Source organism: Canis lupus, chromosome 32 (genome assembly GCF_048164855.1).
Source record: "Canis lupus baileyi chromosome 32, mCanLup2.hap1, whole genome shotgun sequence".
Lineage (NCBI taxonomy): Eukaryota > Metazoa > Chordata > Mammalia > Carnivora > Canidae > Canis > Canis lupus.
Window position 1 is genome coordinate 19731503 of NC_132869.1, and position 16386 is coordinate 19747888.

The 16386-nt window shown below is 38.6% G+C and overlaps 1 protein-coding gene across 2 annotated transcripts in view; it reads left to right on the forward strand.

The window, feature by feature from the left end:
* Nucleotides 1-8449: 8449 nt before the first annotated feature.
* USP8 (ubiquitin specific peptidase 8) overlaps nucleotides 8450-16386 on the forward strand; it is a 66336-nt gene continuing 58399 nt past the window's right edge. For both annotated transcript variants that reach the window (XM_072808477.1, XM_072808478.1), the window contains exon 1: nucleotides 8450-8668. The gene's annotated coding sequence lies outside the window, so the exon portion shown is untranslated. The remainder of the gene's footprint in view (nucleotides 8669-16386) is intronic.

Genomic DNA, 16386 nt, shown 5'->3' on the forward strand with positions numbered 1-16386 from the left:
GTGTGTGTGTGTGTGTGTGTGTGTGTGTGTGTGTCTCATGAATTAAAAAAATAAAATATTTTTAAAAAAGAATCTAAGGGCAGCCTGGGTGGCTCAGTGGTTTAGCGCCTGCCTTCAGCCCAGGGCCTGATCCTGGAGACCTTGGTTCGAGTCCCATGTCGGACTCCCTGCATGGAGCCTGCTTCTCCCTATGCCTGTGTCTGTGCCTCTGTGTGTGTGTCTCATGAATAAATAAATAAATCTTAAAAAAAAAGAATCTAAAATAGTCAAACTCATAGAAGCAGAGAATAAAATGCTGGTTACCAGGGGCTTGGGAAGGGAGGAAACAAAGAGCTTCAGGGTACTTGTACTCCTTTAGTCAAAACGTACAAGGTTTCAGTTATGGAAGATGAATGGGTCCTAGAGATCTACTGCATAGCATAGAGCCTGTAGTTAACAATATTGTAGCATATACTTAAAATTTTGCTAAGAGGGTAAATCTTATAAATGTTATCACACATTCACTAAATAAATAAATAAATAAATAAATAAATAAATAAATAAATAGGGATGCTGGGGTGGTTTAGTGGTTAAGTATCTGCCTTCAGCCCAGGGCGTGATCCTGGAGACTTGGGATCAAGTCCTGCATCAGGCTCCCTGCATGGAGCCTGCTTCTCCCTCTGCTTCTGCCTGTGTCTCTGCCTCTCTCTGTGTGTCTCTCATGAATAAATAACTAAAATCTTTAAAAAATAATAATAAATAGGGGATCCCTGGGTGGCTTAGCGGTTTGGCGCCTGCCTTTGGCCCAGGACGCAATCCTGGGGTCCCAGGATCAAGTCCCGCGTCGGGCTCCCGGCATGGAACCTGCTTCTCCCTCCTCCTGTGTCTCTGCCTCTCTCTCTCTCTCTCTCTCTCTATCATAAATAAATAAATAAATCTTTAAAAAATAATAATAATAAAGAGGACAAAAATTTTTTGAGGTGATGGGTATGTTTATGAATAGATTGTGGTGGTAGTTTCACAGGTGTAGACTTCTCTCCAAACTCATCAAGCTATATGCATTAAATATGTATGGCTTTTTGTATGCCAATCATACATACTTCATTAAAGTTGTTCAAAAATAAAAATTTAAAAATGTGAATCAAATCTAAAACACCCATAATCTAGCCAAGATAATACATAAAAGTAAACATCACAATGGATAAGGATACGGTATATGTGTACAATGGACTATTACTCAGCCATAAGAAAGAATGAAATCCAGCCATTTACAACAACATGGATGAACCTAGAGGGTATAATGCTAAGTGAAATAAGTCAGTCAGAGAAAGACAAATACCATATAATTTTAATCATCTGTGGAACTGAAGAGAAAAAACACAAATGGACAAAGAAAAAAAGAGATCATGGATGCCTGGGTGGCTCAGCAGTTGAGCGTCTGCCTTCAGCCCAGGGCATGATCCTGGGGTCCTGGGATCAAGTCCCACATCAGTCCCAAGCAGGGAGCCTGCTTCTCCCTCTGCCTGTGTCTCTGCCTCTCTCTCTCTGTGTCTCTCATGAATAAATAAATAAAATCTTTAAAAAAAAAGAGAGAGAGATCAGAAAAACCAAGCTCTTAAATATTTGAGAACAAACTGGTGGTTGCCAGAGAAGAGGTGGGTGGCACCTCTTAATTGTATTTGAAGAAAGAAAAGTAAATACCACAATGGGGAAACATGGGCATAGATGATTGGTAGGAGGTTTACATATTTGTTTATGTATCTGGAGATCTGGAAAGAGGAATGGGCTGAATAACTTGGCTTATCGTTATGTATTACTGGCTAAACATTATTATTTTAATAAAAATAACTCCTTTAAAACATTTTTATAGAACCATGGCTATGACAAAGTTTCTACTTTGCCAAAAAGTTAAATGTCCTTGGGTCTGTTCCTGACATATAAATTCAGAAAAGTGACAAATGGAACTCAAGGTGCCCTTCAAAATTAAATTTGTAATATTGTATGTCTACTTTCTAACAGAACTTTATTCCCTTTAAAATACTATAGGTGGTAAAAAAAAAATACTATAGGTGGTGAGACTCCCCTTCCAATTCAGCATTTTTCATGGGGGTTAGAGAAGTTTTGAGTTACACTCTATCTCATACCTATAGACAAAGAGTTTTATCCAGAAAATTGCAGATTTTCAGCTGTGGAATCTAATATGTTCCTAATGATTGTGTAAGCAACAATTACGTAACCTTCAAGTGAGACTTGATCATTTTCCTGCCCAGCCCTCATAGACTGTAGTTTTTTGGGGTGTGTTTCCTGTTTTTACCCACATTCCACTATCCAAATCTGTCTTCTAAATTATGCTTTCAATTAGGCATTGGCCAGGGGTGGATGACTTCACAGAGGATAGCCAACCAAAGAAACATTCTTTCTCCAACATCATAGACTTTTCTACACAAGGTGTTGCTTTGGAAAAACTGTTGTCATCTGAGAGACTTTTGTTGTGTACAGAGACTTTTTTTTCACAATTTATTTTGCTTTTATTAAATTCATTTTGAGGTTGCTGAAATTTATCTTGTTTGTATTAAATTAGTTTTGATTTTTGAAAAAAATTATTTTATTTAAATTCAATTAATTAACATTAATGCATTATAGGTTTCAGAGGTAGGAGTCAATGATTAATCACTCTTACATAATACCTGGGGATCACTATATCATGTGCTCTCCTTAATGTCCATCACCCAGTTACCCCTTGACCCCACTCCTCTTGTGTACCAGAGACTTTCAACATCAGGGCATGTGGCTGAAGGATGGAAGTTCGGGTAGGAATTAAAACAAGCAAGAAGGCACTCACTGAGAAACACAGAGCTCTGTAAGCCATTGCTCCTAGAATATTATAATATTTGTGTTCACTTGCTACTGTATGACTTACAAAGCAACAATTGCTGAGGTGCACCAGGACACAGGCTCTATTTCTTTAGTAACTGTTCCTCTGACATCGACTGAAATGATGTAATTTTTAAGACAAGCCTTGCAGTATGCCCAGCTGTGAGAAGAAATCAGCTGTCCATGCTGGGACATTAGCCCACCCTGGGTACAGTGTCTCCAACCAGATCTGACTCTGAAATCTGGTGCTCTCTCCTTGACCTCAATGCCCAGTCTTCATGTACAGCATTGGCTTCTGCACTAACCCAGGAATATTTAGCTTGTATCAGCATTCCTCTGGGAACTTGCCCATCATAAATTGAATAAATTGGTTATAAGCAAAAATAAAACAAAACAAACCCTGGGGAGCTTTAACACTTTTTCCCTCGTGCATCCCTGTGTTCTCCCCTAGTAGGAGGGAGTTCACATATTCAGATCCTTTCATGCTACCTCTCACCTGCCGGAAGCCTCCTTCTGAAACCTTGGCTCTCACAACACTCCCATCTTCCTATCTTTACCTTTAAAATCCTATCAAAATTTACCCACCCAGTGTTTAATCATCTCTTGTTAGTAGAAGGCTGTCTGATGTCGGATAATAGCCTAATCCTAGGAGAAGTTTTTCTCAGGGATGTAACATTTTCATATGAAGGACTGCTCTTTCATGATGGCATTTCAGATACCATGAGAAGTCAAAGGAAGAGATTTGGAGACAGATTAAAAACAACTTTGTCTGCCTGTCAGCCTGGTCTTGCTAATGAACAAAAGAACAAATTAATTGTGGAAAACAAATAAGCTATGAAAAGAAAGCAAGATTATTTCAAAGGCAATACATGTCAGTGAGTCAGAGCGCCATTGACAGTTCCATAGTTTGTGTATAGAAATGTCTCATTGGAATGGCAGGCTTGGAGTTGCTTTCACACAGTACTTGACAGAAAACTTGACAAAAATGTTAACTGGCCCCATTAAAGAATGAGAGGGGGCTTGCTGTTAAAGAAAAGTGTTAAACCAGTCATCAATTTTCCCCTCTGGGTGCCAGGCACCTTTGCAGTCAGGTAACATATTTATTGAGCACCTATTATGTGCCAGACATTTGTTAAATGTTTTTGTAACATAAATACAGGATTTTTTTCATATACAAGATCAGATGAAACATAAGTTGTAACACTAGAAATTATCTATATAATCTATGAATGACATTATGCACATTTATCCTATATAGGAGGAAAATAATCATTTGACCACTATATCTTTTCTACATAGTCCAATCGTGAGGCAGTGGAAAAAATCTAATATGCATTTCCCCTATCCCAAATCATCACATTCCTAGGCTCATCCAGTCATCCCATTTTTATTCATGAATATACTGTACAAAGAAGACACAGAGACACTCACTGTATTATATTCTGAAATACCCTCACTTCTTTATAGAGGTACTTCATATTCCTCTGAGGTACTTACCCTGTTCACAGACTAATATGAATCGCTGAGAGGAGACATCGGAAGAAACATCAACCAGAACAACGGCAACTGATTTCACACATCTCTATCACAAAACAGACCATTGAAGATGGCTAGGACAACATACCTCTGCACTCGGTAAATTATAGAATGACATAGTGATGGATTTGGAATGTTAAAATATTCCAGAGATAAGATTATAAAGTCCCCAGTAACTATATCAAGCATCTCATCATCTAGTTAAAATTTCAAAAATCCTCCACAAAATTTCTCACAGACAGCTATTTCAAAAATAAATTCAGATTGAAGAGAATGTTTTTTCATGACTGAGTGAAGTAACATTTCTTCAGGTGGAGTCTAGGACAAGCATTAGAATCACCATGGACATCTTAAAATGCAAATTCTTGGCTCCCTGTCTTTACCACCTGAATGTAAACTCGAGGTTGGTTTTAATGCACAACTTGAGGAAAGATAGGCTAGTCTGGCTCCTGGATGACCCAGGTGCTTGGGTGCTCACTATTTTCTTGCAGCCTAGCAACAAGCTGGCTCAGCAAAGAGGCTGTGAGGCCCGCAGGCAGAAACCAGAATTGATAACAATAACTCTTCAGGCAACTGGTGTCAAAAGCTTGCTTTTTAAACCAATACAGTTGTAACCCCAAAAGAAAAGCTCAAAGTTTTCCAAATTGACTATGTGATCCCTGCTCCCTCCCTACTCCTCTGTAAATACCGAGGTGGCAGGAAGTCAGGATCCTTCTTCCAGAACATTTCCCAAAGTGCATCCAGGTGTGCCAGCCCAGGCACAGCTCTCCATGAGTTGGTGAGTGGTTGAGGGATCCTGTGCATTTGGTTAGCTCTGAGTCTGTAAATTTTTGTTTGGGGCCTGTACTCTGTGTGTGTGTGTGTTTTAAAGATTTTATTTATTTATGCATGAGAGACTCAGAGAGAGACAGGCAGAGACACAGGCAGAGGGAGAAGCAGGCTCCATGCAGGGAGCCTGATGTGGGACTCAATCCCAGGACTCCGGGATCGTCCTGGACGAAGGGACGTGCTCAACAGCTGAGCCACCCAGGCATCGCTGTACTGTGTGTTTTTTTGTGATTATTCAGGCCACATGTTGTTTGATAATGCCAAAGTTTGAAAAATACTGTGTATGTATTATATATTTACCTATGATTTGGAGGAAGTAAACAGGCTATCAGAAATCATACCCTTACTCCCATAAATGACTTATATTAGATAGTTCGGAATCATATGAATGAAATAAGTTGCATATAAATGAATACATTGCAGAAATATTTTTGAAAGTTTTACTTAAAGAAATATGTACTTTAAATTAGGTGCTTCCTTAAGCTAAAACTATTAAGTTGCTTTCTGGAAAAATGCAGAAAAGACTTAAGCATATGTGTTGATTCTATGATCTTGATTCAATACATTTATAGCGCAACAGTTCCTGTGTCTATTGAATAAGATTTTGCTTTTGCCAATTAATGTTAGCATGACAAAATTGCAGAGACAATTCTTAAGAAGTTTAAGTAACTCTTTGATGACCTCTGTCAAGTAGGTGAACATTTTGTGATAGTGTCAACAGACTGAAAACGATCTTTTGTTGAGATAAAACCACACATGTCACCATTTGTAGTATTGTGTTCGGAGTACTACATCTGTAAGGAAAATCTAATGTTCTATAGAAATGTTATTTATCAGAAAGATCTTCCCTGACTATCCCATCAAAACTACCACTGTCTTTGCTGGTCCTTTACCCTTGACATGGTATATATGTATTTGCTTATTATGTCTCTTCCACTAGAATGTTAAGTCAGCTCTGTGTTGAGGAGGAATTTTATATCCCAAGTCCAAAACAATGTTTGGCATAGAACATGCATTCAGTAAATACTTGTTGAATGGATGGAAGGTGAACCAGGTTCAGTAAATTTTGGACTACTGCTTATTCTGGATGGCAAAGAAATTAACGCTATGACCAAATACAAGCCATCCCTTCTAAACAACTAGTGACTCATTACTTAGATTCTGGGTAGCATAGATACTGTTGCTTGGTTTGTTACAACAGAAATGTGAAAAAGAGCTAGGGTTTATGATTCAATTCAATAAACAGTTTCATCAAGCTAACTCTGCTCCATAAGCACCCTCATCTGCTAATACTGAAAAGTCCAAAGCCCATCCCCTGGTTTCTGTGACTTTCCTAGAAAAGTTTTGTTTTTTCCTGCTTTCATCACCGTAGTTCAGTTTTGGAATCATCTTCTCATCTTGTGCCTGGTTTTTCTTCTGCACCTGTTGAATCACATGTGGAACTTCTCCTTCATTTTGAAGAAAAACTCAAGCAAATTTGACTGACACTTTAAGGAAGTGGGGGAAATTTCACTTATGGGGGGAACTAGAGCAGTTAGAGTAACAAAAATAACTTTAGGTGAATGTTAAAGAGTCCTATTTATCAATCTCTTTCTGCTACTCCACCATAAGAGTCTTCTTTCTTTCTTTCTTTCTTTCTTTCTTTCTTTCTTTCTTTCTTTCTTTCTTTCTTTTTCTTTCTTTCTTTTCTTTCTTTCTTTCTTTCTTTCTTTCTTTCTTTCTTTCTTTCTTTCTTTCTTTCTTTCTTTCTTTTTAAGGTTTTATTTGACAGAGAGAGCACAAGGGGGGGGGGGAGAAGGGAGGCAGAGGGAGAGGAAGCAGACTCCTCTCAGAGCAAGGAGCCTAGTGAGGGGTTCCATCCCAGGACCCTGGGATTATGACCTGAGCCGAAGCTTAACTGACTGACCCACCCAGGTGCCCCAAAAGACTCTTTTCATTGGTTATTTCATTCTTATGGTTTCTCTTTTCCTGTCACCTCACATTCCTGGTGTCCTCCCTCTGAGATGGCCTTCAGAGAACTTCACATTCTTCTCCCTGTCTTTGGTTCCTACTCCCAGACTCAGCTCTGGATTGGTGTTTTTGTTTGCTTGTTAATACTTAAATTCATCAAGGTGCTCAGCAGAAAAAAAGCAAAACACACAATAAATTCCAACAACCAACTTCCTTTCCTAAGATCCATTTTCAAAAGAGATGCAATTGTTTTAGTTACGAAAAATGTGCTAAGGCTAGCTAGTTCTAGGGAATACAGTGCACTTCATGTTAGACCAGCCTGAAGTCTTTGGGGAAAACAGTGGACAGCTTAGGTGTAAAAGAGCTACCATATTTTTGCTGGTATTCCATTGTAATAGAAAGGAAATTAACATTCATTAAACGATTGCTATATGTGGAGCACTATATTTCTTCCTTACAAATTTATTGAACCCCGGGATCCCTGGGTGGCGCTGCGGTTTGGCGCCTGCCTTTGGCCCAGGGCACGATCCTGGAGACCCGGGATCGAATCCCACGTCGGGCTCCCGGTGCATGGAGCCTGCTTCTCTCTCTGCCTGTGTGTCTGCCTCTCTCTGTCTGTGACTTAAATAAATAAATAATAAATAAAATATTAAAAAAAAAAAACAAATTTATTGAACCCCTAACATACACCTTGACTTGAAGGCACTTACTAGACCTCCCCCTCCTGTTTTTCCACCCATGAGACACCTGGACTGTCCCTGGGGCCTTAGTGACCAACGGCCAGCGACTCCACCCACGCAACTTTACATAGAATTGGAACATTCACTCACTTTTCTCTGGGAGAGTACAAAGATCACCTTGTGAGAAAGTTCAGACCTCTTGTGTTTGAAAGACCGGGCCTTTAACTGCTGTTAAACGTGTGTACGTATAATGTGTTTTAGGACCGTGTTCCTTCTTTGACCAGAGGCGAGCTTCGGAGGACGGTAAACTTTCAGCCAGAATTTGAGGGGATCCCAATCCCTTTTCTAGTCCCAAATCTCCAATCTGAAGAGTAAAATACGTAGGAAGAGGCACAGAAGCTGCTTCCTCCTCGGCAAAGGCCCGGATTCGAGCAACAGCACGCTGGCGGAACAAGGCCGGACAGATGCTGGGGACGCGGGCGGGCGGGCGGGCTCGCGGAAGCTCAATCTAGCCTGGGCCCGCCCTCGCCGCCCACCCCAAACACCCTCTTTTTTTTTTTTTTTCCCAAACACCCTCTTGAGCGCTCCCACCTCCCTAGCTCGAGCAGGACTGCGGAAGAGGAAGCAGTCACCGGCGCGCGCGCACAGCCCCTCCCCTCCGTGACGTCGAAGACGCGACGCGTCGCAACGCAGTGCAAACTGGGAAAAAGGGATGAGCTGGGCTGGTTTCCGTCGGACTAGCGAAGGCGAATTCTTCGAGTTGCTGGAAGATGGGCCTTTGGAGGGGAGGCCGGCGTTAGTCAAGCGCTCCCGGCGCCACGGTGAGTGTGGGTCTGGGTCCTGGCCTTTGTTTCTCGGGAAGCCGTCTGCATTGAGACCCCTTTCCTTTCACAAGCTGCTGGTCACCCGGGAGACAGTCCTGTCCGCGGATAGGGGCGGGACAACCCTGAATATGGAATCGGCTTTCAGAGGAAGGGCCCAACCTCGAGTCCTTCCCGCTGCCTGCCTAGGGTTGTCCACGGAGTTTCGTGTAGTTTTTTTCAGGGTTTCCGGTCTTAGAAAGTGGCACTGACCATTCCTCCTTCTTCTACGACACTTAGACCCGACTTTGACCTCCTTCCTCTGGCCTCCGTTTTCTAAATTTCTGCTACCGAGCTACAATCCCAGGCCTTTAATACAACCCCTCAGAGTGTTTCCCAGCCCCTTTTCCGTCCCAGTCAAACTTAGTTTTAGAGAAGTCCGAGTATGAGATTAAAGAACCTATACGCTCATCAATTAAAACCATGACTTCCCCAAATAGAAGCTTTTCTTTGCTAAAAATGTGACCTCTCCTAGAGCTGTGGGAAAAGTTAATTTCACCTCCACTCCACCTTGGAAATATCAGCACCCAATCGCAGTGATGTTCACTTATACATAAAGCTGCAGACTACACTTTAGGGTTTAATTCTTTTTACAGTTCATTCTGTGACCTTGAAGCAAGTCATTTAATCACTAACAAAATATTTAGCTGAAGGAATTTAATATTTGTTAAGCACCCCGAGGGGTTCAGATGAAAGGAATGTTACTGTTTCTGAATCAAGCAGTTTTAGTTTGGTATATCTTCTTGTGCAGCCATTACAGATGTCAAGTGGTAGTAGTTAAGGAACTGTACCAAATCTAGGCTTGCTCTGCCGCTTTGCTATGTAAGCAGATTTTGCATTTCAACAGATTCTGCTTAAGGTTCATTGTTGAATGTCTTTCCTGATGGATTTGGATAATTTGTCATGACTTTACAGTACTGGGCCATTTTATCTGAAAGGTGGTGTAGGTTGTGCTATGCCTTTATCCTATTGCTGTGACTGCCTTGAAATGTGTATTCATTTTCTTGTGACACACTGGGTGCATCTTTAAAATTAGATAGTAAGAACACTCTAATAGTAAAAAAACAAAAAACAAAAAAAAAACACTTGTTATTAATCACATAAATATGCATTCATTGCACAAAAGTATGTAGGATTGTATCGTATTCTTTGAGAACAACTAACAAAAACATTTTAAAGATGTCTTTCTAGCATTTATCTTTATTTACTTGACCTTTGTTAATTATTATGGCTATTTGTTTATTAATATGAACACTTTGGGAAAGATCATGAATGCCTTTTGTAAAGTAAGACAGTTGGAAAATAAAAACAGCACATCATATTTTTTCCATAGAATGTCTAGCATTATATTTTCATTTTGAATTTTTCTACATGAAGATAGTTATTTTTGTAGAGATTAAAGAAAAAATATGCCCATCAAGTATGAGTTGCTAATAAAGTTGGATATACTTAAGGAAAATTTTTTTTTAAAAGATTCTATTTATTCATGAAAGACACAGAGAGAGAGAGACACAGGCAGAGATACAGGCAGAGGGAGAAGCAGGCTCCATGCAAGGAGCCCGATGTGGGACTCGATCCGGGGTCTCCAGGATCACACCTCGGGCTGCAGACGGCGCTAAACCGCTGCGCCACCGGGGCTGCCCCAGGAAACATTTTTTTTAAAAAAATTTTGGTTATTGTCCCTATTACCTATTGCTATATAACAAATCACTCTTAAAAAGTAGCTACAAGCTATTATGCTTTGTCTTTTATATTTCTCTGGGCTAACTGGAGTCAGTTGGTTGGGCCTCACTTAGAGTTTCATGCATTTGTGGTTAGATAGGTAGCTAGGGTTGGAGTCATCTGAAAGCTTAACTGAGCTGGATTTTCAAGATGGCTCATTTGCATGGATCGCAGTTGATGTTGGCTGGGAGTGTAGCTGGGGATGTTATCTGGAGCACCTGCTCATGGCCTCTTCATGGGGCTTGGACTTCTCATAGGATGAATTTGAGTTTCAAGAGCAAGTATTTGAAGAGACAGAGTGGAAGCTCTCTCTTTTGCTTGGACCCAGAAAATTGGCACGGGATTACTTCCAGTATTTTCTATTAGAGCAGTCAGAGGCCTCTGCCCCACCAAATGATAGTTCTTTTTGGAGAGAAGAACATCAAAGAATTTTTGGCCATCTTTAAACTACTGTAATTTTATTGATAAAGTTGTATTTATAATGTTTGGATTTAATAGTAGATGCAGAATAAGGTACACTTCTGATTTCTTTAACCGTAATACTTTGTATCTTCATAGCGCATTATACTTTTTAAAGAGCATTTTTCTCTGTGGGCTTCTTCATTTGATACCTGTGAGAACTCTGCAGAAGCAGACAAATTGTTCCCATTTTGCAGATGAAAGTAAACTGAAGAGTGGCAGTGGTGGTGTCCAGGATTTAAGGAATTTGCCCAAAGTCATGTGATAATAAATGGAGAATGAGACTAAGTCCTGCAATGCTTTCATAATATAAAGCTTAAGAATACAAATAATGATGTGAATCTGCATGTCTTTCTAATATAGTGAAATGAAATTGTTACACATTGTAATACCAATTACAAAACAAATTAAATAGTTCTTTAAAAAGTTATGGGTCTAGGGGCACTTGGGTAGCTTGTTTGGTTAAGTGTCTGCCTTTAGCTCAGGTCTTGATCTGAGGGTCCTGGGATCAAGCCCCAGAGCCAGCTCTCTGCTCAGCAAGGAGTCTGCTTCTACCTCTCTCTCAAATAAATAAATAAAATCTTAAAAAAAAAAAAAAAAAAAAGGTTATCGGCCTAAGAATCTTGAAGGTTTTATTTTAATTTTCCAGTTACAGAATTTTAAAAATGATAATGATTTCTCATAACTTTGATATATTGGAAATTATATGACTTAAAAGGTTGATTTCAGTTAGAACCTAATTGTCATCTTCATACTGTTTCACTACTTCTAGTAATATATTTTTATCCATTTTTTATGTCCATGGATTTCTGTCTAGACTGCTTGTTAGAATTTACCCAAGGAGCTTTCAAAAAAATACCTGTGTGCAAGTCCCATTCTGTGAGATTCTGGTTTAATTATTTAGAAGTGGGTTCTGGGCATCAGTATTTTGTAGTTCTGTAGCTGATACTAATGTATGGCTAGGAATGAGAACCATGTCTTTTTTTTTTTTTTTTCCTTATGTACTGTGTTCTGGCTCCTTACTCATCTATTTTGCATATGCTTAAAAAATTGAGACAAAGAGGGAGAGAATATATGAAATGGATTAAGGTTATAAATGTTAAGTAGACACCTATTATGGAAAAGTTACCCTTCTTTTTTTTTCCTTGGAATAGTCTTAATAAAAGCTATAGATTTTGGCATAGTTTGTTAGTACCTATATGATGGTACTTTGCTTTGTATTAACATTGTGTATTTATCCTACATCTTAAGAGGTAGAAACTTCGTTAGGAAGTATATTCCTTTTTCTTCTCTTCTCTTTTCTTTTCTTTTTTAAAGTAGGCTCCACACCCAGCATGGGACCCCACACACACAGGGCTTGAAATCATAACCCTGAGATCAAGACCTGAGCTGAGGGGAATCCCTGGGTGGCTCAGCGGTTTAGTGCCTGCCTTTGGCCCAGGGCGTGGTCCTGGAGTCCCCAGGATCAAGCCCCACATCAGGCTCCCTGCATGGAGCCTGCTTCTCCCTCTGCCTGTGTCTCTGCCTCTCTCACTCTGTCTCTCTGTCTCTCGTGAATAAATAAATAAAATCTTAAAAAAAAAAAAAAAAAAAAAAAAAGACCTGAGCTGAGATCAAATGATACACTTTACTGACTGAGCCACCTGGGTGCCCCAGAAGGTATATTCTTTATATTCCCTATAGCTCTTGACACTGTATCTTGAATAGATATAAGTACTCTAAATGAAGAAGATAGTTTATAAGGTCAATCTTCAAAACTAGGACTAGTTGTTTTACTTTTCTTTTTTTAAAAAAACATTATAAGAACTTTTTAAAATTCTTTGAAGTTTTCTATGATTTCTGTGATAATTGCACTTTCTTAGTTTTTCTTCAGTCTGTTTCTTTTCTCTTTTGGGAACATTCCCCTTCATCTTCCACCCCACCAAGCCCTTCAAGTGTCTTGTCAATTGTAGAGAAATGATATCATTTCCTTGTTGATCCATTCTCTTGGTTTTAGTTACTAGTATAAATAATACTGTGTTTTAAAAACTATTATAGAAGTTTTAAGGCATACATAAAAGTAAAAAAAATCAGATGATTTTAAATCATATCCTGGATAATATATCATTTAAGAAAAAAATATATCATTTAAGTGTCAGTACTTTGTTACCTCCCAAAACAATAGGGATTATCAAAATTAACATTAATGTCTCAATAGTTGATTTAATATTTGTTTGATCTCTCTTTGGACCTAATCTCTAATTACATATTTACATTTCTATCAGGGCATCTTTAGATGTTGCTTTTTTTGCATACATATTCAAAATTTCCTATAAATCAGTGATTCTTATTCTGGAGTAATTTTACCCACCAGGGGACATTTTCAGCAATGTCTGGAGACATTTTGTTGTCACAGCTTGAGGGAGATGAATACTACTGGCATCTAGTGAGTAGAGACCAGGGATGCTGCTAAATATTAGCTACAATGCACAGGGCAGCCTCCTACAACAAAGTTTTATCTGGTTCAAAATAGGAGTAGTGCTCAGGTTGAGGAATGCTGCTGTAAACTGATCAGTTTTTTAAACTACAGTATTTTTTGTTGTTGTTGATAGCACCACCAGTCTTTGTATAGTGTGTACACAAGAGAAAATTTTGTTTCAGGTGATCTGTCACAAAAGAATATTTCTGCCTTTTTGTGTTCTCTTTTGCAACGGTCTGCTAATTATTCTTATCCAGAGTATTCCTTGTTGCTATTTCTTTCAAATCCATCTTGCATATCCCCACTTTGACCTGCCTGGAGATACCATTTTTCCCTTCAAGAACTGGCTTATTGCCTGCTGAATAAAATATAAACAATTCTTGATGGCTTCAAAGGTCTTCCATAATAGGACTCCATCTCCCTACCTAATAATATAGTTTGTTGTTAGCCAAGAGTTATTAAGTGTTTACTGTAAGGACTGAGGTAGGTGCGAGGGATCTAGCATGTCAGAGTATTGACATGTAAAGAAAATATGTATGTACTTGTAATCCCTTGATCTAATTGATTATTTCCCTGTACTGATGGTCTCCAACTTAAAATGGTTTGACCTAGGATTTTTCAATTTTATAATGTTGTTAGAATGATAATGTTGTTAAAATGAAGTACAGTAGAAACTGTACTAAAGATTTTGAATTTTGATCTTTTCCCAGGCAGCAATATGTGTTACTATATTCTCTTGTGATGCTGGGCAGTGGCAGTGAGCAACAGTGCCCAGTCAGCTTGTGATGGTGAGAGTAAACAACTGATACAATTCCAATATTGTCTTTCAGTTTCAGTATTTAATAAAGTGCATGAGATGTTTAACACTTTATTATAAAATAGGCTTTGTGATGATTTTGCCCAACTATTGGCTAATGAAGTGCTTTGAGCATGTTTAAGTTAGGCTAGACTAAGCTACGATATTTATTAGATTGGGTGTATTACATGTATTTTTGACTGAGCAGTATTTTCAACTTCTGATGGACTTATTGAGACATAACCCCCGTCATAAATTGAGAAGGATTTGTAATCCCTGTAATATTCCTTATTTTTCTCATTGTCTTCTCATACTACTTCATTTTGTGTCATTGCTCTTACTGATTTCCTTTTCTGGAATGCCCTCCTTTCTCACTTAATCATAGCTAAATCTTATCCTTTGGGATAGTTTCTGTCTGCCTTATCATGTCATCATGAGCACTTCATACTTATGAGGTATGAGGGTCTTAAAATCTAGTTATAATTGTCATTTGGTCAAAATACTATATTTTATGTATAGTAATGACATAGATTACACATACTATACAATTGAGACCAAGAAATGGACTCCCCAAAACTGGGGCAATTAAAGATGGAAGAAGTGGAACTTAAGTTGATCTTTGAAGGAAGAGAGATCAAAAAGAGAGTGCACTGTAGGCTGGAAAAAGCTACATCGAATTTTCTCCTCCTTTTGACTTCACAGTGACTGGAGTCACATATTAACATACAGTATAGCAATTAATTGTTGGCTTATTATTTAAGAAGTATTAGTTTGATCTTCGTAACTAAACTAAGAGATTTGGATCAGAAACCCTGTGGTATCTCTTTATCCCCTATAGCAGTGTCACTCAAAGTAGCTAGTCTATGTTATAGGTTCGAAGCTTGAACCAGAGTATAAGTCAGTGGACTGCTTTCTTCTCAGAGAAAGTCTTGCTACTATAAAAAGTTCATCTTAACTGATTTACCTCTGTCATAAATTTCTTATTTTATCACACACTGGTAACAATTCCCCAACTATCACTGGTCTGTGGACCACACTTGAAGTAGCATTGCTCTGCAGAACTTTTATACTTTTTTAGTTGTAACCTATAGTAAAAACTACATTTTACATTTCAACCCAGTGATATATGCATACACATACACAACCAAAAACTAAAGTTTCTTGAAACAATATTTAATCTTGCTATATGTGGCATGCTCTGATATTTTCTCTTCCTTTTTTTTTTTTTTTTTTTTTGTGACCTTTTCATGGATTTGAAAACACTGCCCTCAGGGCACTTGGGTGGCTCAGTCAGTTAAGCACGCAACTCTTGATTTCAGCTCAGGTCATGATCCTCAGGGTGGTGGGATTGAGCCCCACATTGGCTCTGTGCTCAGTGGAGAGTCAGCTTGGGATGCTCTCTCTTCCTCTCTATCTGCCCCTCCTTCCCTCTCTCTCTCTCCTCTCTCTCAAATAAATAAATCTTAAAACAACAACAACAAAAAACACTGCTCTCACAGTTATTAGCTCAATGCTAGACATGTAGATGCTCAGAAAATACCAGAAGTTTTAGCAGTGACTAATTCTTGAAAGGGTCAAGCCTTCTTAATACTTAAGGATTACTTTAAAACACATCATGAATACTTACTTGTCTGTGGCATTTAAACTAGAATGATTATAGAACAGATTATATGAAATGTAAGGTAGTCAGAAGATATAATGAGTGCTGTTGCTCTCTGAAGGGCACAAGTGGAGTGAGATGATAGATTTCCAACAGAGACAAACTTTGCTTTCCTTTCAGCATTGCCAAGGACCTAGGCAGTGTCTGGTGTGAAGCCCTAGTTATCAGGACCAGTTTGAATGATCACAGACCTCAGTCTTCACCTTTTTACTTTTTAGTCTTCACTCCATGGAAGACTATCTATCTCTACTCTTTCTCTTTGGAAGAATCAGAAGGATGTCATAAAGAGAATGGGGGAATACTATGCCATCCCCCCCATTGTTAACTTATTGTCAATACTGTCTAGATTTCACTTCTGGAGCATTGCTGTGTCACTAAAGCTTAAGTATTTCATCTTATCAGATTTACACATCTTAAGAAAATTAATTTCTTAGAAGAACTTTAATTTTTCTCACCTATACTTTTTTGTGTTATTTATTTTAACTTACAATCCTTTTTGAAGCATGACATAGTTTAATAGGTTATATGTTATATTTAGTGCTAGATCTAAACAAGTAGATTCTACAAATTGAGTTCTGTACTTA